General features: G+C 43.2%; 1 protein-coding gene, 1 long non-coding RNA gene and 1 other non-coding gene across 3 annotated transcripts in view; 1 reads left to right on the forward strand and 2 right to left on the reverse strand.

Moving 5' to 3' along the window:
- Window positions 1-15533, reverse strand: part of lrrc4ca (leucine rich repeat containing 4C, genome duplicate a) — a 73808-nt gene extending 58275 nt beyond the window's left edge. Inside the window, exon 1 of the mRNA XM_057052117.1 lies at window positions 14858-15533. The gene's annotated coding sequence lies outside the window, so the exon portion shown is untranslated. The remainder of the gene's footprint in view (window positions 1-14857) is intronic.
- Window positions 11167-11801, forward strand: LOC130536281 (uncharacterized). The gene is made up of 2 exons (XR_008953317.1): window positions 11167-11288; window positions 11425-11801. It is a non-coding gene; the product is annotated as an uncharacterized LOC130536281 (long non-coding RNA).
- A 4493-nt stretch (window positions 15534-20026) lies between the features above and the next one.
- trnas-gcu (transfer RNA serine (anticodon GCU)) lies at window positions 20027-20108 on the reverse strand. Its single transcript has one exon. It is a non-coding gene; the product is annotated as a tRNA-Ser (tRNA).
- Between the last annotated feature and the right edge of the window lie 4885 nt (window positions 20109-24993).

Below are 24993 nucleotides of genomic sequence, written 5' to 3' on the forward strand. Positions count from 1 at the left end.
ATCGGAAAGTAATTAAAGGTTTTAGGTCATTGATTCAAACACAGTCTGACACAGTCTGAGGATCGCCACTCTACAAAGTAAACTGAGGGTAATAAATGTATCTGCTCCAAATCTGCATATCTTCTGACACCGTCCACTGACTCTGAATCAGCTGTACTTGTCTCTGATAGCTGGTGAATATCCTGTTTGGCTCCTGCTTTGAAAAAGGAAGCTGAACCAAACCCGACCCTGGAGCCAACGTCCTCTTTGTGGCTTGTGTTTACACAAGAGTACGATGTTTACGATTAGCTGGAGCAACATGTAAGCAGGAAGTAGAGACACAAACAACTGATAGGCCCAACGTTCAGAGTAGAAAGAGAATGTTATTAATCTGGTTACAGGAAAAAGTGAGCCAGGTCAGGTCAGCCTTATCCGTTGATTCTTCAGGTCACTCTGAACACAGAATTCAATCATTTAGGCTAAAATAATGTTTTACAGTGTCTAAAACACTCAATGGATCATGACAAGGTATCATGAGGGGAGTGTTATTATGCAGTTATACACTGTTATATGTATCTGGGATACAACACAAGTAAGTCTCTTACAAATTCCCAAATAAACTGCACAGCACACTAAGATGCAGTGTATTTTTGTTATTACAGGTTTATTACATTAGTAAGGGCATGAAATGATGTTTCTGGTGTAGATGCCATCTCTGCTCCTTTCTGGCTCTTGTGCAAACTCTGCAGCAATTCACAGCCTTTTAAGTCCATCAGCATTTTTAGCATTTCCACCGCCACACGCCGCAGCCCGTCACTGCCGTGTCATAACTCCGGCCAGCAGAAGAACGCAGCAGCCCTGGTTTTGATCTGTTTTTGCACATCAATTAACTCTGATTGGATGTAAAATTAATTGAATGTTGTTGAACATCAATATTATTTTACTGATGGGAAATATTCCTGTGTGGCATTAGGAAAAAACAGGAAAAGGGTTGGAATGCAGCAATCACTCTCTAACAATTGCTGTCAAGTCTCTGCTCTTTTAATGTCATTTCAATAAAGTTATTCAGATAGAAGGCAACCAAACGGGAGTGACTAGTGACTGCGGCGACATCAGCGGGCACAGGTATTTAAAAAGTGGAGGTATCGTCACCTGCAGGCATCCAAACAGAGAGTGTAATTCAGAGAGGCATTTTTAGTCTGCAAATACCACCTGCTGAAAAGTATTTGGGTTCTGCAGCTTCTCCTGCACGCCTGTGTGTGTGTGTGTGTGTGTGTGTGCCTCCTGGATGAGGAACATAAACTTTTCACATTATACATCTGACTCATTGGCCTGAACAGCTCGGTTCGCTCTTCAAACGCTGCCTTTACATTTTCAAATCCACCCGACTTATTTGGGCTTTGAGAAATAATAATAACATTTAAAATATTCGATGTATAATTTTAATGGGGTTTTTTTGAGTCTCTTAACCCCTCCAAACAGTGTGTCCCGTGTTATTAATTGAAGCTTAGAATTCGATAATGTTTCAACAAAATGGTGAATTATTTGGCCTCTTGTACGGTTCCATGGCACCATGTATGAAACTGCAGCTCATAGCCAGTATCGAACACATGTTGACCCCTCTTTAATGCAGCTTCTTTGCTCTCCAACTTTCTTTCATTGGATTTATTGGCAACAATCCACACTGATTACTGTTGCCAGCTACATTTAGCATAAATTAAACATTAATCACTGCGGTGATACATATGGCTGAGGCTGAAATAGTTGTTTCATGTCTTTTTATACATATGATTAATCAAGAGTCACTTACAGATTTTTAATCAAATGGATAGAAAACATTAATGAATAAATGCCCTTTAAAAACTAGATTAGTGCCATCGATCTCTTACAGTTGTGTGCGATACAGAGGGAGCTCAAACAAGGGGATTGAATGCCGAGTGCAGCAGAAGATGGCTTCCAGGGAAATCTAAATCCTAATAGAGAGTTAATTCAGAAGACTCTAAAGGTCAGAAATGATTAATTCCAGCACATAATATCAAATACCACTGATTTGGTGTAGATACGCAGGCTTTGACTGGGCACCAGGGCTGCTTTTCCCCCTCTAGAACATAGCAGGAAACATACAGAAACCCACAAATCCTAAAACTAAAATGGCTTTTGTATTCATGCACCTCGATTTGCACAAAAACCACTACCTGTGAGGGGGACCCCTGCCTCCTCCGCCCCACCTGCCCTTTCTCCTGCAAATCTACTCACACATCATGAAGTCTGGCGGCGCCTCGTCAGATGCAACCAAAGAAAATCCACTATAGCGACAGTAATCTCTAATCCCCCGATATCGGCGTGTTGTACAAAACCTCTTATTGAACACCTGGAGATGGGGATGGAACAATTCTTGGGCGGCTTACCTGCGTTGCCTCTTAAATTAGCTGTTTAACACACGCAGCTACGCAGCTACGCTGCTGTGCTGTCGCATTCGTCGTACGGCAGCTGCGTGCATCATTAGCAACGTGGCTCCAAAAAGGGATTAAAGTTATCACCATGACAGTCTCAGCGCTCTGCTCCATCAACACACCACACACACACACACACACACACTCACCCAGACGTACGCCGTTGGTAAAACCGAAGCAGAGGAAAAAAGCTACGCATCTCCAAAGATATAATCCTAAACCTGCTGAATTATCATGATCAGTAGCTGCTACCTTGATCTCAAATCTGGATGCTTCACACACTCGCAATGCTAAAAAAAATACAGGAGGCTGTCAAAGTTGGCCTCTATTATATCACATTGCTGATATTTAGTGCTAAAATGTATTGACGAAACTGTACATATAGAGTTGGGCTGCATGCATTAAATACTGGCTTGGCTTCCCAACGACAGCCGCAGCTGAGTATTCGGCACATTTACACCAAACACTTGCAAAACACAGAGAGAAAATATTGCAGAAAGCAATAAAAGCATAGTGGCGCATTCAAAAGAAGCAATTTTCGGTCCCTTGTTGCCTTTTGGATGTCCACTTGAGCTGACCCGCACAAAGCGGGGGGGTTACAGTTAGCCGAAAGTTAGCAGTCACAAAGCTGCCGCCTTTGACGTAGCGAGGAGAGATTTGGACCATCTGGACGAGGTCAGGGTGGAACCTGGTGAGGCTCAGCCTGGTTGCACGGCACAAACTGTACGGATCTTAGTAAAAACGCAACAATTCAGTAAGACAGAGGGAAAAAAGGTTGGTTATTTATATCGTGAGTTAATTATGGTTTACTCATGATGTCATTATTGTTCCAGCTCCTCCCACTCTGTGAAAACGACACACTTTTGTGTTCATGAATGCGTGATATTTTGCAATTTGGAAAAGCACTTGCCGTGAATTTGCTTTACGCTGTGAAGCTCTGCTGGTGGTCCCTTTTCTACAGTTGCAGAACAAAATGATCCCTCCTATTATTCATAAACAAAGAGCTCCTGAACAACACTCATCCCCACGTATCCTCCCCGTCGCTCACGCTGAGCGTAACTGCATGATCGCAATAATAACAGGCTTTACTTCCTGTATGCAGCACCGGGTTTGTCCTCACCTGGTGCCTCAACAAAATTCAAATATCTGTAATATTTTCGAATCAACACAACTTTACTGAAACAGCTTTTCTCAATTCAAGATTGTCTCTAGGTGAATCACACAAACCCATAGCCTGAGCCCCTGAGCGGGAAAACCCTCCCTTTTAACAGGAAGAAACCTTGAGCAGGACCAGGCTCACATTTGGGGACCATTTATTGATGTGGTACAAATGTAAAACAATATAACCTAATGAGTCAAGCAGCAACAGCTGCATCTTTCTGTCTGTAGATTGGCGTATTATTCCCTCTGAATAACATTATACCTAATAGTTGGGCTGAAAATAAACTTTTTTCTTGCCGAAACAGGGAAATAGCTGCTTGTGAAGGCAGCACTGATGGTCAATCAAGTATTGGTTAAAAAAAACACAAGCCATAATAAAACATTCCTCTCCTCAGATTAAAATCTTTAAGTAGAAAACTGAAGAAAATGTCTAAAATGCGGTGAAGGCAGCGTTAGCGTCTCTGCATCTCCCCAGGCTTGTTTATGCGAAAGACAGATGTTTCTATCTATTTGTACTTTTCCCTCGGAAAAAAAGAGGATTAAAAATCCCACATTGCCGGTTTCTTCCACGTTCTAACCTTTTTCTCCAGCAAGCTTTCTGTATCCTTGTCTCTCCTTTCCTCCCCTAATGGCTTACGTCCTCCTCGGGGGGAGTCAAGGATGATGTTCTTGCAGATCATTTAGACTCACTGAAGGTCTTTCTTGTCATGAGAACAATATAAAAATGATAAAGCTGGATTTCCCCCTGAGCTTTCATGGTGTTTTCCATTTTGCCAACATCAGATGCGTATATTCTGTGCATATATACACTCGCGCTCTGGTTTTGAATCACATTCCCAAGCTGTCGTATGTTATCTACTTCTTCATTGCGTCAACTGTATCAATTCTAGCTCCAGGTGAAGATGGAAATCTCCTTAAGATAGATTAACTTCGATATATTCCTCTCCCCTAATGTACAGACGCTGTATTGTATCCCCTCTCAAATGAAAGAATCGAAAAGATAGCTTTTCCAAGCGTGCTTCTGCGTCAGATCTGCACTCACGCGGGCGCCACTTCGCTCCCCAAACAAAGCAATTCGCCATTTAAAGTTGTAGCATTTTCTAATAACCCTTTGCACTTAACTGAAGCAAGTATGACATAAGCATATTTACATAATGTGCCCGGAGGAAAGCCTCCTCACATCTAATTAGCTGCTGTTAACACACTGGGAGAAAAGAATCAATTTGGGGAACTATTAAATCAAGTTGGAGCAAGTGGCCCCCAACAGGGTGAGAAATGAGGAGGTTTAGCAGAGGGACATTACGGAGCTAGATGAAAAGCAGAGGCAGTACAAACATTTTAACATTTAAACGTAGTAAAAAAGGGACCTGAAACTGATCAGCGGTGACAGGAAGTTAGAACAGAACCATCTTAATAATCATCAGAATCTTTTTAATAAGAAAACGCCGTCAATTTGATCTGACGCCGCTTATGCATCTGTTTTTAGAGAGGATTTACCCTTTTAATAGCGCCCATAAGCGAGTTCTCACCGGCGTTCTCACGCCGCATTCATCAACGCAGCATTGGCAGATTTGTCAGGCAGATGGATCGCAGCAGAAAAGTGAGACGTCACATTTGTCACAATTAAAAAGTGAGTTAAGATAAACACGGGTCCCCGTGAAATAGAGCTGAAAGCTTTAAGGCATAAATAGAGAAGCATTCGCTCATCATTCTTCTTCTGAATGAATCTCTTTGACACGACATGTTTGTTTGTGTGTCTTCTTATGCCTCTTATGTTTTACACACCTCTACAACCTTGAAGCGCTAAAAGCTTCTTTTTTTTCAAACAGCTCATTTTGGGTTCAAGGCTGAAGACATTTCTTTTGCTTTACCTATTTAGAACCACTTTTCAGCTGTTGAAGGGGCGTAGCTCTGTGCCACCGCAGCACCTCATGTCTTATATAACCAAACTCTAAAAATAGCAAAGCGAACTGAAATGGAAGAGAAAAAAGAGTGGCAAATAAATCAAAACATTTTATGTATTTTCAGAGTCACTGTGTCCAACCAGCTCCACACAGGCCCATGTGCCCGGCCCAGAACTGTGGGTGACGGAGTCCCATACAGGTGAACCTGCTAACAAATATGGAGCCAACGAGACTAATGGACATGGCATCCAAACTCAAACAAAACCATTATGACAAAAGCAGTAAATGGCCATGTAATGGCCACGCTTTTGCGTATGGGGTGTGCACGTCCCCCCCACATCTGTAAGGGTTCTGTGGTTACGTCAGGCTCCTCCCACAGTCCTAACATATGTATGTGGGTGAATTGACCTTGCATGTGAATGTTTGTTATAATATTGCTGAGATGAGCTGGTGTCTTGTCCAGGTTGGACCCTGCCTCCAGAAGATGGATGGACGGCCCAAAAGGGAGGGGGGAGAACCTCTCACACTATTGTACATATCACCTGTTCAGGGTGCACAAGGCATTGTCCTTTGGTGGGTTTTTGGAACCTAAATGAATTTGCCTGCATTAGTGCTTCTATATTGACATTGATGTAACATTAGTTCTATTAAAAAAACACCACATCCAAAACATTTTTAACCATTCAAAGAGATTTTTGACAAAAACTGATAAGAACCTGTGCATCCATGAAAAAGCCCAATGTGCTATAGTTGTTTGACACAAATCCTCCTTTTTATTGTCCCTGCATGAAAGTAAATATTAATAAACCTCAGATTTGGATTTTTTTTTCTTACCTCAAAGTAGCCAGCAAGTCAACTCCTTAAGCTTTGGAGAGTCCATACAGCAGAAGGACTAAAAGAATGTATGATAATGTACAAGTGTGTATTTACATCGTCAGGAGAGCGTTTTATTATTTATGTCTTTCTGTCGGTGAGTCGCAGAGTCGCAGGCTTGATTCATTGGGCCATCATCAGGGTTGTATACATGTATTTAATATATACAACGGCTGTGTGTGTGCGTGTGTGTGTGGGGGGAGGGGGAGGGGGGAATGTCATGATTCTGCTGCTCTAATCTCAACAAAACAGCCATGTGGGAGCGTGAGTTCAGCTGTGACAGCTCTCCACATGTTCTCCTGTCTATCACCTTAATATGAACCATCAACAGACGCATGTTCAATGTCAAAATCAGCGAATCCTCCCAGCCAGCTGTTGTGGAATCTGTAATGTCCGCGGTGCACTTTCATCCAAACAGGCTCTTATGGAGGAGCCTGGTTTGCTGTGTATGTGTGAGTAATGACCACCTTTACATGTTAATTAATCCAACATGAGGTCATTACCAGGGAGTAAAATGACTTTTTGTCGAGGGTTCAGCGCAGTCGGTATCCTGTAACCTATTCAGGACAAAATACTTTGAGCCTCGTAAGCACAATGAGGGCAATAACAATGGGTATCTCTCTGTAAAGCCTGTGTTTTAATGAATAGCGAGAGCTTGAGGAGCCACACGCCCACCAATAACGCCGATAGCTGTTTCCCACGCTGTGGCGCCCACGTGGCACCCAGGCGTTGTGAGCGGTGAGCAAACACAATAATGACACGCGTTTTCCCTGACGGGTATTCCCCCGCGCTCATTTTAGAGGTCAGCGCTGTGAGGATGGAAGGAAGCCACCTGGACAATGATGAATGCGATACGTTTGGCCTGAGTGGAAAACGAGCACCCAAAGCAAACCGGTCCCTCCAGGCCGACCCCACGACAGCAGCGGGCCCTGGCTCCGCCGCCGCCACACCTGTTTCCCCACAACACATAGGTAGCATTCTAACCTTGCCCGCACAGCCTTAATCTTCCATATGCTGTTTGAGTATTTGAATTTCTGCACATCAATCTCCGGGCCCCCGCCTCGCCTTGATTAATGGCCCCCATCTATCACGGCACCATGCGGTGTGCAGGCCTTGCCCCGCCAGATAGCTTTGCTTTAGAATAATGGGTGCACTCCATCCTGGTCCAAACCAGGCAATGATTGTGCATCCATGTGATCTATCTGTCAAGCCTCTTCTGTCAAAAGGGACAAAAGGGAACGGTGAAGATGGAAGCCATCGAGATTGCGAGGGGTGTCCTCAAAAGGGGGAGGGGGGGTGGCGCTTCAGCATGACAGCCAGGTTCTGTAGGCACTGGAAAGTATTGATACTTGCTGTATGTGTTGTAGAGCAGTTTGTGTGTCTTTTTTTATGATGTTACTGGCATCAAAAGTTCCAGCTACAGGCTTAATTATCAATTTCTTCATCTTCAGAAAATGAAGAAGACTGTTGTCGTTGCGGCCGGACAAAGAAATTCGTGAAAAGTGAACATTGTCGCAGCTAGCTTATTTGTTTCAAAGAGGAGCCACTGACATGTCTATACTTACCCATCACACAGAGCAGCGAAATGGCTAAACGGTTACTTCATTCTGTTTATAACCCATTTTTTCCAACATTAATTGAAGTCATTAGTGGCAATTATCTCTGTTTAATCAAAGCAATTACAGGCCACATGATTGAGCACCTTTATACGGGCAGAGCAGACATCAGAAGCCATTCATATTTTAAAAACAAGCCATTTATCAGCGTCATTGGGACATTCTTCACTCTTGATGGCACTTTTGTGTGTCCTAATACATACAGACAGGCGAACAAAAACAGTTATTCCCTGTGGAAGGAAAGAAAAACAGGCTTTGTTTCGCTGGGGGCTCTCTCATAACAGCAATTATTAAAGTCCAGTCATATCGTGGTATTTTGCCTGGCAGAGAAACAAGTGTGACCACAGACAGCTGTTCAATCTAACCAGCCCAACTAGGTTGCTTGATATTCTCCAGCATTGTTTCTTAAATGTCGCAGTCTTATTACATTCCCACTGGGATCAGTGCCGATATGTGGGAGTTTGGTGTTGCCGCCTGTTGCTGACATTTCAACTGACTGTAAATTGCTATCGTATTCCCAAACATCACCCACTGGTCTGCAGCTCATGTACCGCCCAGGATTTGGTTCCCTCACCTCTCACAGATCAATGGATAAACATGGATGGTGGGGGGGGGGGGGCAATGCTCAGACATAAATATCAGACAGTAGCAGAGTGATAGGCACACCTGAATAAAGATGCTAAGAAGCAACATTTGTAATTCCCCATTGAAAAATCCACCCATTTCTCTTGGAATGAATGAAAATCCACAGCTCTAAAATATTAAACTAAACATGAACATTGCGTACTTCAACTCCCCCAGTCCAAAAATAAATATGCACTTGATTGGAGGCTTTTGATTGCCTTAACGTGTGTGTGTGTGTGTGTGTGTGTGTGTGTGTGTGTGTGAGAGAGAAAAAGAGAGCCCTCCACTGGACTGGTGACCTCGCCATGGTAACATGCAACAGCAACCTGTGACCCTGGTTAGGAATGCTTAAACGTCATTAGCGATCCATATATCATGCTAATTCCTCAATAATTTGTTTCTCCACTACCATCTAATTTCATTTTCACTGTCGTCGAACAGATGAAATCAACTTTCACCCAATGAAACGTCAGCCAACTGCCTTTTGTGTCCAGAGACGGAGACAAAACCTGGTCCTTCACATAAAAGTCCGGAGTTTGACCCTAGCTAAGCTAAGTAGCTTAAATAGCCTCATGAATCAGTACACAAACATACCGAAAAAGGCAATCACAGGTGATCACCGAGGGTCAGAGCAGCAGCTGCGTGTCATCACAGCAATTACCCCTGACTCTAACACCCCGCTACCACATGGATTTACTACAGGTGAGTCAATGGCTCTAACACTGCACCAATAACCTTCATCAGGAAATCAATGTGCTTCTGGAAATGATCTAAAAGCCAAATAATAATACTGAAGTGCGCCTTACCATCGAGTGTGACATATGTGGACCATCCCATGGTACTAGTTAGCTTCACGTCTTTGCCAGACCTCTACGCAGGAAGGTGAATATACAGTTTTTCACAGGGTTTTACCGGCCGTAGATTTAAGATCCAAGCGTAAACTAGAAGAACCCTGAGGGAATTTTATTCAGGCAACTAACCAAGCAGCAATAGAAGGTCTAAAAGTGAGTAGAAGAGTGTAATCCTCCAAACAGATTAGATACCATGAATAACCCCAACTCCCCGAGTACCAGGAGAACCCAGGGATTTATATAAACATCTTTAAACTGCTTCCTTCCTGTTGCTAGGATGAATTCCTCTTTCCTTTCATAAATAATGCCAGAGTATTTACTTCTCTAGCAGATGGTCCCACTCAGGCCGCAGTGGGATGGACACTTTGGTCAGATGTTGCATTTAAATGTGTAAACATACATAAAGATCATTTTATGTGGTTTACACCTGGACAGGAGGAACATAAGCTTGTTGCTCTAAGAGAAAGGTAGCACCAAGTCCCTTCAAGGACCTCCGCGGACTAGCTTCTCCTTTAGCCTGGCCTCCTCGACTGACGTAGCATCTGTTTCAGTGTTTGATGTGTTGTGGTTTTCAACATTTGAGGTCCCCCTCAGCAAGGCATTTTGTTGATGGGATCCTCAACAACCTCAAGGACAGAACGTCCAAGTGTCACACTCTGATGGGTTGGGTCACTTCTTGATGCCACTCTGATCCACAAGAGTTAGTGAGCTAACAATAATGCTAACTGTCAGTTAAGAAATGCTACTATTTCAAGCTTCTGATGACTAAAACAAGACTACATAGGAGAATATTTCCTTAAACAAAATGTAAGTGCTTCAATATTAAGGATTTTTTTTAGTGACTCCTTGTCAGTGTTTTTCTTAGTTGGTGTTGCTGCAAAAGAATTTTTGTTTATACCGCAGAAAAAAAAAATGTTGACAGTGGGCTTAAAATGTGCACCTACAGGATAATACTTTCATCAGCAGACAGAAGAAGAGGCAACATCAAAGGGAACGCAGGCTGGTTTCACACAGACTTCCAGCTTTCGCATGCATACATAAAACAGCACCAAAAATGGGAGAGTGTGTGTGTGTGTGTGTGTGTGTGTGTGTGTGTGTGTGTGTGTGTTGCTGTTCCTCACAAGTTCAAAAGAACTGTCTGAAGGTGAAGACATGGCTTGAAGGTTAGGGTTGGTATCAGGTTTAGGTTAAGGTGATGGTAGTTTGGGTTAGAGTACGGAGCTGGATGATGCATCACGACTAAAAGTCTCCAGCAAGTTAGAAATGTGAGCCGGTGTGTAAAAACATTTATACAGGTTCTTTTTGTAAATGAAGGCTTGACCACAGCGTAGGTTCCCGGAGGCTCATGGGTAATTGCCTGACTTTGGGGTTCAAACACCAGCGAGGTGTGATCAGTATGCTCCTCGCGCTCAGGCCCTGTTGGACTGTTGTGACAATCTCACCTTATATTTATTTCTGCTTGAGTTGAAGGGATGATATGGATTTTTTCACCTTGATTGACAGCTCTGATATGACTACCCTGGATACTGGCAGCTGAATACATTTGAAAATATTTTCTATCCATCTTTGGGTTGAGCTCAGTCTTTCTCCTCTAGATCTAGAATGTCTGAATTCACTTCTGATTTGGTTTATTTCTAAGTAAAAGCTATTTATATTTAGTCAGATTTTTTTTTCCAACACTGGTGAAGTTAAAGCAATTTAAAATGAAGCGTTTGCGCTCCTCATATTAATGTTTTGTTTTGTTTTTTTGCCCGGTGTTGTACAACTTCTGAAAGTTGCCGACCGCCAGCCGACCTGACGAACGCTGCCAGCCAAGCACCAGTGAAGGTGACCCGCTCACAGTGGGGGGGCACATTGTGCTGGCAAATCATCAAACACTATTCAACAAAATATCAGTGGATCTGCCTCCATCCTGATTGAATCATGCTAAAGAAATCTCGCCCCCTTCTGTATTCAGTTACAGGTATCGCCGCCTTCGGAGCTGCATGATGACCTCCGGCCCCGCTGACCCGCTCGGCCGGCGGCTTGCATAAATAGTGTATTTTTGTATGTGTTTCTGTGCTCTGTGCCTCTCCTCTCCTCTCCTCTCCTCTCCTCTCCTCTCCTCTCCTCTCCTCTCCTCTCCTCTCCTCTCCTCTCTCTCTACCCAGCCTCCCATCAGCAGGAGGGTCCCCCTACATGTGCCTGGTCCTGCTCAAGGTTTCTTCCTGTTAAAGGGCAGTTTTTCCTTGCCACTGTTGCTTGTTGGGGGTCAGGCCCTGGGATTCTGGAAAGTGCCTTGAAACAATTTTGATTGTAAAAGATGCTATATAAATAAAGATTGATTTGATTTTGATTTGATTCGATTTAGATGCAAGGATTGGAATCAGTAGTCCGCAGCACAGGTCAATAACATGCCCCCCTAAAATAAAATAAAGGCATTTTATAAGAGTTTGACTGTAATTTAAATTCAATTCTAGCTCATTTAAACACTACTTGAGGTCATTGAGCAATCTCTTTGAATCTTGGTGAACATTTTGGTGGGTTTGCGATTAATAATCCCTTTGTATAAGGTGAACTATCTTATGGTTTCCACTTGGCAGCCATTGGTCGGGGAGATGTAGCCGGAATAGGCCTATTATTGGTGCACCATCGGGAAAATCATGAGTGAGGAGTTTAGCTGGTGTTGATGCTCTTCATTGTCTTTCATTTCAAACTTTGAGCAGCGTTTTAGCCAAAGATTTGAGAAAAAGAGGTCCTCTATCCTTTACTATTTATAGCCCAAACAATTAAGCAGAGGAGACTTTCATTACCCTGCTGCTATTCAGCGGGACCCCCAGTCGCCCTGCCAGCGAGCCAAACAGGTGTTCCTTAATAATCACGGCTGAATTGCCAACAACACTGGTTTTGTTATTTTGCCCCCGTATGTTTCAAGCTGTTAGCCATCTTCTGCTGAGAAATAAATGACTTTTGCAGCCTCAATACAATATCTTACGGTACTTACAAGTGACTGTTGGCTTGAAATTTGAACCAAATAAAAGACAAAATGGCCACATTGATCACAGCCGAAAATGGTAACAAAAGAGATTTTCATCTACAAAACGTTACTATCGACTGTTTTTTTGGAGCTGTTATTGATGTTGCTTCACTCCACATATGCAGCATTGTATTCTCGCCATTGTATCCCCCTAATTTTTGGGTTTAAATATCAGTTTTTCTCCAACACATCTTTCCTGAATGGAAAAAATACAAAGTTGGGAGTCAAGCTGTTGGACTAAATTAACTCCTGCGAGAGTTGAATGTGCAAAGACTCTTTTAAAACGCTCCTTTTACTTGATTCTGCTTCACTCGTCTCTTCTTGGTCTCCGAATTGAGTTGACACATTGCGTGAACAGAACAAAAGATGGAGTAAACGATTCGAACGAGAGAGATGAAGAAAAGGAAAACAAGTATTTGATCTGTGAATGCAGCGGCGGCACCTGGTTTGTAGTCATCGGCGCTGGAACACGAGTACACATCAGTTGATTTAGGTAAGAGCCAGCTGCGGCCCACACCGGAGACGCTCCTGCATGCTCCCGTTTCCCCCTTGTTTTGATGCTTCTCCTATTGTTTTCCCTGCTCAATAATATATGGCACATATGCCGGCTCCTGAGACAAATCTTTTTGGTGTTGGATTTGTGCTGGATTGAGCTTCAAAAGTGCTCGGTTCACCGTGGCTGCAGGTTTACTGCAATAAGTATGTTAAAATAAGAAAATGCTGTCAATGCAGGGACTTTCAGTAATTATTTGACACTTGGTATGCGCTAGAAGCATGCTAGCTAGCGAATGTGCGCTCGATTCAAGGACAATGGTGGCACCCATGTCTTCATACTGAACAGGGAGTAAATGAATTCTGCCCTCTTTTTTCTCCAAATGATTCAATCTTTCTGAAGGACTTCATCAATTGAACTAATTGAAGTGTGTTTGCTCTGATTTTGATGATGCATATAATTTCATTATGCATGGGTGAATGCATTTGCTAATATCTTAATCAGCTGCAATTACCGGCCTTTCATCGCCACGTCACCGCTCCGAGAATCACGAGTGGCATCAAGGGTTGTGCACACATGCCTCATCACCTCGCCCTCTCGGGGGCGCAGCACTTGTCCAGCATCTCTGACTCACTGTTTGCATACAAACACGCAAACATGCTTGTGTAATGCTAACGTGACCTCTGTCTTATCTCAGCCGGTTCCCTGGTGCGACTGTTATAATAGGAACAACCCACCGCCAGCGTTTCGGGCCCTTTCTGATTGTTAAATACAATGGAAAAGATTTATGGCTGAAAATTCTGATTGATACGTAGCTGCTGTGGTGGGAGTTGACTCCTCTTTGTTATTTAGTGAAAAATAAGTGACTTTTTCCATGCTGGCACGGCCCTCAAGTGCAGTTTTACAATTTTGTTGACTTTACAAGCCCGAACCCTGTAAACGTCAAGGACATGAGCAAGAAAGGAGGTGTGGTGGACGTCCAGAGGCACTATATGCAAATAACAAAATTAGATATTTGATGGCAAAGACATTAACGTTCAGTCCAGATTGTCACTCGGCACCTGACATTAGAAGCATCCTGGTCCATAAAATGCACTGTTGACTTATATAATCCTCTTTTCCACACGTTACTACTGTCACAATCTGAAATGAGAGGACCGGATCAAGTGCGCCTAGACTTACATTTGCCATCACACACCTTCTACGTGCCTATTCCTCCTCCCTTCCCACTGCACCACCCTGCACCAGGGATCCACCTGCATCTGCCTTCCCAGATCCGGCTGCCACGCCTCCTCTCCACGCCGCTCTGCTACAAAAGTTTAAAGACGTACCTCTTAAAACCTTGCATGCATGGTGGTTAAAGCAGGTGGGGCAACATCTGAGAGAGACACAGGTAGAAATCCATCCCTCCAGCCAAGCACTAAGACCAAAAGTGATCAATTATTTGGTCTTCCAAACAGATTAAATCACATCTGTCCTGACGGGCGGTGTGATTACCGCTTCGTGAGCGAATGGTAGTTTAGCAACCAAATGACAAGTTTGTAGTGTAGAAGCCATGTTATCTATCAGCTTGCCTGTCTATTTATATTAGCGGAGGTGTGTGGCGTCTTTCTGTTCTCAGCTGCTGCCAGGGTCACAGACAAACTGGAAGTGGCAGAAGTCAGATCGCGTGAATATAAAGCAGAACTGCAGAAAGCGTCAACAAAGACGCACTCGTGAAACACGCCGGGCGACGCGACGAGCACACTAACTGTCACACGCTCACTTTCATGAGGACCAACTCCTGAGTGGTTACCTGGTTGTGAAGGCACATCGCAAGCGTGGGTGTGAAGACAAATAAGGGATCGCAGAGAAAAATCTCGGCCATGGAGAAGTTTGCTTACTCACCGAGGGTCCAGGCGAGAGTCCAGGTCATGAAGAATGGCTGAAACTCAGCAGCGGAGGATGGGAATGCAAGGACACTTGTTGGTGCTTTGCATTTGCTCAGTTTTCTCCACAATTTGTTACAAAGCCAAGAAGGAAGCAAGCAAGGTTGAAGGCTTCTTGGAACGTCTCTTGTGCACTTTTGAAGAACTCCCCTGAGTTCAGCAGGCGACAGCCCTGCAGTAGAACCTCTGTGGAGCACACAGGGGGCTTTGCATGCTTGCGGTACCGTTTGAGTCCTCCGCCGGTGCTTAATTGTGACCTGTACAGAGAATGGCAGTGGTTTTCATTCACATCACGCTTCCCTTTAGTGCGAAGGGCTCCTCTAAAATCAAGAGCGATCCGAGAGTAGCAGATTGACCGAGGAGCATCAGAAAGCAAAAGGACCTGATATTCTGAGACCCGAAAGGGGGAACGCCGGTGTTGTATTCCAGAAGGGTGGCATTGGAGAGGTGTTGCATTTCCAGCATGTGTCCCACGTGTCTCCACCTCCTCGCGTCCACCTTATCTCCAGCTGTGGAGGCGCTGACTGACAGAGGAGGGCTACTGCTGCCACCGCTGCCACTGCATCCGTCCTGCTACAGCGGCGCACTCTGTTCAAATAAATGCCTGCTCTGTCACACTTCTCCGCCGCAACGCAATGGATTCATCCTTCCTCTCTCCTATACACCCCCCCAACCCTCGCTGCCTGCCCATTCTCCCACATTCACTCGCACAAACACACTCTCACACACGAGGAGCCAGAATACAAATGGGGTGTCTTCCTTAAAGACATGATTGTGCTCCTTGATGATTTTCTTTTTTTTTTTTTAAGTGAAAGTGAGGGGGTGGTTGGAAAAGATGCAATCTCCAAATCCCTGACTCACTTCCTTTGATGGGCTAAGCTGTCACGATTGGTGCGGAGCCACTGAACAGCCTGCTTCTATCAAGCAAGAACATCAAATTTGTCAGACTCTTCAGCATCTGAGTCCGAGCTGCAGACTTTGCTTCTTTCTCTTCGAAGCATCTTACATTAGCTATTGACTACAACATGACAATTGAGATAATTGAGATACACTCCACATCAGAACCGGGCCGCTGCTGGTTTTGCTAGCCGTCATAAGCAGGTCTAATTTTGTCCACCATCTCCTGTTTAGTAGCATTTATTCTCGCTCTGGGGGAACAGCGGTCAGTGACCTGCAGGTCTAATTAATTTTACAAGCAGGATGTTAGTGCTTTGGAGGCAAACACCACTTGTTGGCTCGTTGTGGCTAATTTTACACGTGCAGGTCGTTGCTTTGGCAGCATGTGAGGAGAAACGCTCAGGCTTCAGCCGCTGCCAGATATATACCCTTATTACAAGCAGGTTATTATTGGATGTGACGTTACCGTGAGCGATGTTGAAGAGGACACGCCGTTCTCAGTAGGTAATGATGAACTATTTGTGTCGGGGTAGTGATTCTCTCGTTGGGCACCGCTGGTGTCAACCCGCGGAAATCGTCATAGCTACTGCTCCGCAATTAGGGAGGTGTCGTTGCTGTCGCCACAAAGGTGACACAGGCCACATTGTTATCTCATATCTTGTGCCCAATGAGCCATTTTCCGCCGTGGCTGTCCATACCTCCTAATAAAATAAATAAATCAGTCCAAGATATCAAGCAAGAACACTTATTTTTAACCACATTTTCAATCCTCAGAAGGATTCTACAAACAGCAGAGCTGTAGCAACTGCTGCAATAAGACAAACTATTGTTAAAATGCTGTTGTAGGTAAAACACATTTGTATTTACTCCCCAAGCTAATTATTTATTAGTAGGACACATGCATTTTCTCCTTAAGCGCATTCTAAATCATCCCTCCGTTTTCTAAATGAGTTACATCAGAGGCTCAAAGACACAGCAGAGATGCTAATGTGGCCCACAAACACAACTGCTGTGGGAGGATTTGAATTCAGGTCAGCGGAGAGCGGCTCGTTGGGCACAGATAGGGACCTTTCCGCAGGTATAAGAGGGGTACAGGTCACAGTACAGGCCCGAGCATGTTGGTGCTAACGCTAAAGCTCTAAAATTCTACTTTGTTTTTGAGATTTGCGACTTTTGATCATTGGTATCTAATTTCTATAGCCAGGATTATGTTTTTGCGTGGTTCAACATCTGTTTAATAAATACTTAACTAGTTTAACCCCATTTTCATCCCATTCTGTAAGCTAAGGAAACTTTGTGAAGGATTGCATGTAAAAATGTTCACTGCTAACAGTCTGTGATTGCAATTTTCAGCATTTTAGCCAAAACTTATAGTGTGAGTGTTTCGTTGTTAACTTCATTCTGTAGAGTTTATATACATATGGACTAGCTTATATATCTTTAAATGATTAATAGTGTCAAAAAAATTAAACTAAAGGGTTCATCTTGATATCTGGGATACCCAGACCAAGTGTCAGGATTTGGAGCTATAAGATCATTATCATCAGCAGTTTACTGTACATGCTAGCTCAACGGTAGCACTAAAATAAAGAGGCCTGTTAATACATGTTGACTGGACGTACAGCAGCACCACCAGGACAAAGTATTAATCTGTAATAATGAGCACTGAGCGTTCAGAGGGGATTTACCTGTTGCCTGTCTGTCCAAATGGAGTATGATGAGCCCCATCTTCCCCACGGAGATTAACAACCTGGCAGGCTGTATGCATGGATATGCCTCAGTGGTGTGGGGGTCAGAGTATATCTAAGCAGCAGATGGTTTGTTGGGCCTCTTATGGACCAACTGAACACACAGCTCATAGCGTGCATCTATGGAGTCAGCGTGGCTGCGCTGCATCCGAGAAAACTCAGGGAGGTAATCCAAATGTTTGGCCCGGTTGAGTCTACAGCAGCACTAAAGTTAGAGGAATAATCAAGTGACAAAAATGTTTGAAAAACAAAGGAAAGTTCCTAAAAGTGCTGGCAGCTCCTGATGGCTAATTACAGAGACAAAAGTCAGAACCAGCAGTGAAACATGCTCAGTCCAGCTTTGCTCCACGGCGCCTAATAACAAGTGACATTGAACCGCAGCTATTTGGCGAGCCTCCTCGACTAACTCCGCCTATATAAAGGTCTTTTACGGTGATAATAAATTGACTCTAAGTACGGCCTTGACAATGAAAATGAAAACAACGTAAGCAGGCACCTGTCACCCCGCTGCAGCCTGAGCTGCGGCAGATGTTGTTTCCCACAGCAGCGACCGGCGATGGAGATGAAAAATAAAGCTGTTTTTGAAAGGAACTGCACCTTCGAGCTCCATATTTGCAACATCTGGGGTGTAAACAATTATATCAGGAGTGGCAGTTGCTGCAGCGGGGGAGCGAGTTGAGACAAGTGTGTACATGATTAATACTGACTGCAAGAACAAAATTAAATGGTCACAAATGCAAATGCACACAGACACGAGCTCTGGGATTAAAGTGCACACTGTCACCGCTTCAGATTTCAAAACACACTGACATCAATCAGCACAAACCACCATCTGTTAATGTGTAGTGATCAAGATAAAACACGGATGGTTGTTGTTTACAATCAGAGGTGAGCAAGTCCACAAGTGAACCTCAAAAATGAGAATGATTCAACGAACCTGTCGCTGATGTCAATTAGACTCTTCAAGGGTAGTCAAAGAGAATCGTCAGGATCTGAATCCAGATATTGTTTCTTTAAACAAAGCAACTTTTAATTGTCGCGTCGGCAGCAGAGGACCTGGAGGGTTGGTGCCTCCTGACAGAGCAACAGCAGCGACAAAGACAAACATCCAGCGCAGCAACAGAGCAAAGCGCATATGTGATGAACCCTTCCATATGCCTCTTCCATCCAAAACAGAGGGAGCGTGCCCTGGGGGGATCCTCCACAAAGACTGACAGGCAGCTGACTTTGTCTAAATGAGCCCTGAATGTCTGAAATTTCCACAATTAAAGACACTCTCTTGTGGCTTTTTTCCATTCATAATGCGCAACAGTAGCTTTTGTCGCATTTCCTCTGAGGCTTCTGTGTTTCTCTTCTTTAAAAAGACTCCAGCATGAACATGCAACATAAAAGTAAGACAGTAAAAAATGCTCGGCGTGTATTCACAGCCCATTCTGGTGCATACACACATGTTTAGGGGTTTAAATTCTGACCACTCTTAAAGATCTTAAATGAATGTGTTTTCGCGCAACCAAATAAAGTCTCAAGTGAATGACTTGGTGGCGTTTCCCAACTTTTGTAGGTTTAAAAGAAGCAACCACCAACACCACCACCACCACCGTCATCATCATTACCCTCCACTCAACCTGGACCTTCACCCCTCCCGGGGTGAGCTCCCACCAAACATGGACACGTTTTCTGTGCCAGTAAATGAAACCTTTGCATGACCGTGACCACACTGAGAATTATGCCCCGGTAACTCAAAATAAAATGGCCACCTTTTGCAGGTTCACTTGTGGGCCATTTCCCTCCTGTAGCACCACAAATGGGAAGCTGGACAACTACAGGAGGTAACTTTATTTGTGTAACTTCTGCAACTCAAATAGATCAAAATTGAGTAAATGGTTAACCACATGTGAATCACTGAGTTCTATGTGATCTTTTCTGGTAATGAGCACGTGTAGGGCGTGCTGGGTGCTGGTATGTGGGCCCATCAGGTAGTTCTGATGCTAACACACTGAGACTTGACTTGCCACGGCAGATATCTCTATGAGACTGAAGCCTGTGGCCTTTTTAAATTTCTGTCTGCATCATCTGTCTCTATTTATTTACATTTGCACTAATGAGGCTCTTTGCCTTTTTATGTGTGCTTAACCCCCGGTGAGCGTTTAGCAGGCAGGACATCACTCTTTTGTTTGTCGGCCTTTGTTTGCAAAAAGGTTCCTGATGTGTTTCTGCTTTGATTTTGTGATATTTGATGATGTGTTAATTGCATTGCCCTTTACAATGTGATTGCACATGCAAATTAGCTGATATAGAGACACCAACTCAGAATTCATACATAAAATCTAACAAAGCTTCACTAGAGTCAATGCAATGGAAGGAAGAAATGCAGCACTTGGACTTTTATCATATCATACAACTACTATTGATGGGAGCCACTGACGGCTGTGCTGAATATTTGGGCATTCAAGAAAATCTAAGGGCATCTTGGTTAGAGCAACCGATGAGGATGGGATTTGAACCCATGCATGCAGAGCACAATGGATTAGCAGTCCATCGCCTTCACCACTCGGCCACCTCACCCCCTTTTGTCCTTTCACATAGAATTGATGAAGCAAAACACAATCATATGTGTGGGCCCAATGCTTGTTTTTTTGGTTTTTGCATTCAGGCATGCGATTACCCGTAGCATATCAATCAGGAGACACTGATGAGACAGACATAAAAGCAGGAATGAAAGGAAGCAGACGGATGATTAAAGCCTCCAGATGAGAGGAGGAGTCCGCTTTCTTGACCTCCTACACTGACAGTGATGAAGATCTGAGCGCATTAACTTCCTGGTCTATGGATGATGGTTTGGAGGGACGAACTGAAGGAGTATAAGTGATCAGAGATGAGAAGCTGATGGTGGCTGCTAAACTCTGGATCCGGATTCTGTTTTTCAGACTATTCAGGTATCTTTAACAAAAACTGATACTATCAGTACAATACCGAGCAAGCTGCCACCATCTGTAAGTCAGACCTGTTTCAGTTCACATCTGCATATTGTCTGTTCACATCTAACTGTATATTGTGTAAAGGCAGTGACGGTTCAAATTTTAGGACAATGAAATGTAGCTACCCTGACAATCTCGGAGAATTGAATGTTGATGCATTTGAATGTTATGGCTGGGAATTTTTACCAGCCAGGATGTTGACAGATTGGACCGTTTGCTCAACAATGATCAACTTACTAGAGAGGCTCATGTGGTGGGTCTGTGTGTGTGCGCCCGAAGTGTCGACGTACACGCTGAGGAATAAAAGCACTTCAATGCACAGTGCGCGTTCAGGATGGATGAGCGGAGGCAATATTTGTGATGGCTAGATGGCTATCTCATGAATTTTCAACACGGTACCCCTCTCCGGTGTCTCTAACCTCGTGTTTTAGTAAAGGCTCCTTCATCACTTGTGTCAACTTCACCTACAGATAAGCATCAGAAGAAATGTAGCTTCTGTCAGCACGTCTAAATGCAGAGTTTCATCGAGCTATGCTCAAAATTTGACTGAGGTTTCTCGCTGGAATTTTGTCCCTGTTTCAGTTTAAAAGAAAGAAAATCGTATAACTGACGGGAACTTGCTGGCCTCCTCACCACTAGGTGGCGATAGGCATCTTTTCAGCAGGTTAACACAGCCCCCTTTCCAGCTGACCTATTACACCACAAAAAACCCCCTTGAGTCCCCTTTAACTTTCTTGGAAGGTTTTTCTCCGGGATCATAGGACAGTGTGGGGTTGTGGAGCATGTGGACTCAGATTAAGGATTGGCTGTTGCTATTGCATTATCTGGTAGTCTTATAAAGAGAGGTTGAATATTAGTCAGACTAACACATTTACATGCGCTTCACTTTTCCAGTTGCGGTCGAATTGAGGCAATTATTCATTTGACTTATTCTCTTATTTTTGTGCCATTTGTCTGTTTCCTCCCCACTCTTCTTTCTTTCAGTGCTGATTTGAGGATGGTGTGGCTGATTAACCAGCAGGGAAACACACGTACAGCTCATTCACACCCTACTCACCTATTTAATCCAACCTGGAACTTTCAATTATGTTGCAAAACATCAGTTACTTTTATTAATAGCTATCTTAATTCTAGAGTTTTGCACTGGGTTTCCATACACCTTTATTTTTACTTTATTTCCCCATGCTGACTAGATCAACAGCAAGCTGATCTTCTCTTTAATTTTGCATTTCTTAAAACCTTTAGATTTACTCGAAAGTCGTCTCTGTACTTGCATCGATTAGTTACTCATATTGGTCATTTTATATTTGAGGGAAAGGGACATTTCTTTTCAGTTTAGCATGAAAAAATGGAATAAGCATTTACAATCACTATGATGCTGGTGGCTGATTACATCTTGAACCAGGAAGCGCAACGATATCACAGCATAGCTCGGATGGGTTTGAAGAGAGATGCTAGGACGGTGGTGTTTATTTATAACAGTGGCTCATAGTTAAGAATGTAATGTTCACCAAGTGACAAATGAGTTTGCTGTCATGTTTGTAGTCCATCCCAAACATTCTATGGACTACAATACCCAACTAAAAAATCCACTTTATGTGTTTTTCACCATAAATTCCAGGTGCACAGGGACTTGTCCTCCGAGAAACCGACATCATTTGAATATGAAAACATGAGTGAGGAATTTAAGTGAATGGATAGTCATGCCCATGTCACGAGCAGAGTGAGTCTGAAAGTGTCTTTTCAGCGTCTGCTGTTCCATTCACTTGCTAACTGCATTGGTGTGATTGCTTTTCCTGTTTGTAACTGATTTGTTTGGGGAAAGGGCCTTGGCGTGGCGTAGAAGGCATCATTTAATCCTCTGGCAATAAGAACGAAAGGACAAGAAACAATGTGAAGACATGGCAGGGTAGGCATGCAATGACACTCCTCAATGGTGATCATTCCGGCATTCTCTGGCGCAGCATGTTCGATGGATTTTCCGGTTCTGCTGTATGCCTGAGTTACTGCCAGAAGCCAACTGGGTAAATTGACAGAATGTGTCATTTAAATGCGACCTTTACTGAAGATGAATGCTGCTCAGGGTGGAAACAGATTCCGCTGGTTTTATTTAGCATTTTTAAATTGATGCTGTGATTGACTTGAACTCTTCCAGGACATGATCGATCTGATGGCACAAATCAAGTTGACATAGACATCCAGATTTTCATGCAGGTCCTTCTCCATGGCTGCTCCCGCTATGATTCAACAGTAGCCTTGAATGTACAAAAGACCTTCAGTTCATTAATAGTACTTGGGAAACACATTACAACAATTATCATATTATGACCTCTATGACTAAAGTCCCTTTTTCAAAAAGAAAGGAAGGAAAGTAGGTCTTATATTCTTACCAAATGTATTTAAAAAAAAAAAAAACATGTTCAGAGCCAGCATGTGTGATTCCAAAATGGATATTTGACCTCCAATTAATAGTTTAGGCAGAAACAATCTTTGTAGGAAAATATGCTTATTCCCACTATTTGTTTTCCTTCCATGACTCAAATAAAACATTCTCCCATTGTCAACTGTTATTTATTGCAGGTTGAAAATGATGCTTCCAACAACAGCCAGCTCTGTGAGGGACTATCAGCCTGAATTGGTCCTGGTAAACTAGAGTGCTCACTAGATCCTTTCATATTGAGAATACTGTTGTTTTGTTCCAATGCTACATATTCAGATTGGCTGCCTCCAGCTCTATCTGCCTCCTCTGCCCTTGACGTCCATGTTGAGCATATTTAATTTATCGCTTTCCTCTTCATGTTGCCTCTGCAAAACTCTCGCCTCCTCTCTGTCAAGAGTAACTCAACATGCAAAATTTGCAGGTTCAAGGATCAAAGTGAGGAAGCCCGAAAGAAGCACAGACAGAGACAATAAAGGAGGAGTTAAAGAGAGTCGAGAATCCTCTGAAGCCTCATTATTTTGATTGTTTTTCAACACTGCTTTAATGTAATTTATTAGACACTTAGTGATCGTCTGCAGCCTGAATTCAGATTATATCTATCTGTATTTATATTTGTGTTCCAATTTATACACCAGCAAAAAGAATTGGCTGGGGGGAATTGAAAGGCACTACCTTGATGGAGGTTCTTTATCCCCACATGGTTCCGAAGGCTTCATGCCGTGATCCAGACAACCTGTTGTTCCAGAGGAAGTGGTAGTTTTCCATGAATTAAGGAAAATGTGTTCTCTCTTTGGAATGTTTTATCCCTCTGCTGCAACTATTCTGCCTAAACATCTATGACAACATGATACAAATGGTGAAAATGTGAGCTGACTTTGGACACTTAAAAACTCCAGAGATGACTCAAAAGTGGACTCAGTCTGCTAATGTTCAATAAGCAGGGCCAGACAGGACTTTGATTTAAAACTTGTAAAATCATTTCCATTGTTTAGAAGACAACCTGCCATGAGGGTTTACACAGTTTCTCCATGCTGCACTCAATGCTTTGTCAGGAGTCTGGATCTGTTTAACCGATGTTCCACAGCAGATGGTGCCGAGGAACAGGCCGGGAACAGTTGGTCTTAATTAACCTTTCTATCCTATAGTGCCGTTAATGTCAGCTTGGTGCTTTCACCAGAGACAAGCTGAGGTTGAGGAGCCAGAATGAGGGTGCAAAGAGAGAGATGAGCAGTAGGGGAGGTAGACGAGCAAGCAGTGATATGGCTAGAGAGGGCTGGAAGCGGTAAAAATATTCCGTGACCTTACTGCATGAATGATGGATGAAGAAAGGCAGTTTTGGACAGCTGGATGTTTGTTTTAAATAGGATTTTAAAGTTGTTGACCTACAATAATGAGTATGACCTGACATTTGTCCTACATTTTAATAGACTAAAGTTCTTGTTCCATAACAAGGGAGCAAAATTTGATTAGGTAAAACGACATCACAAGCCTCCTAAATGCCATGGTCTTGTTCCTTATTTTGCACTGCCAAAAAAAAAACAAAAAAAAAACTACAACCTCAATAAGTTCCTTTAAAAATGTTGAATTTAAGTATATGTCAGCTTCTCAAGTCCAATCTTGATGCAAAACTGTAGATTAGAGTGTGCACATTATTGTTGTGCCATCACATATTGCAGTCTTTCCGAAGTTCATTAGAAAAGTAAAACTAGTCTCAGATACGGACATTTGTATTCATGCAGGTCACAGCATTTCCAGCCAAAGCCAACTTTCATTTCAACTCTATCACAAAACTGTAATCCACTGGGGTTGTTTCAACTTAAAATGGCCAAGAAGTTTAACAAATTCCATTAAGGAGATATTCTAGATGGAAAAGGGTGAAATGTCTTTCAGGATTATTGAGGAGGGTTATGTTAGAGAAGATAACAGTGCAAAATATTCACTGAGTCATGGCTCCCCTGAAACAAAACAAAGCTTATTATTCAAAAGGTTCTGAGGTCCAAAAATCTGCCAATGTATTACATTTTAATGTTTG

This window comes from Takifugu flavidus, chromosome 13 (assembly GCF_003711565.1).
Source record: "Takifugu flavidus isolate HTHZ2018 chromosome 13, ASM371156v2, whole genome shotgun sequence".
Taxonomy (NCBI): Eukaryota; Metazoa; Chordata; class Actinopteri; order Tetraodontiformes; family Tetraodontidae; genus Takifugu; species Takifugu flavidus.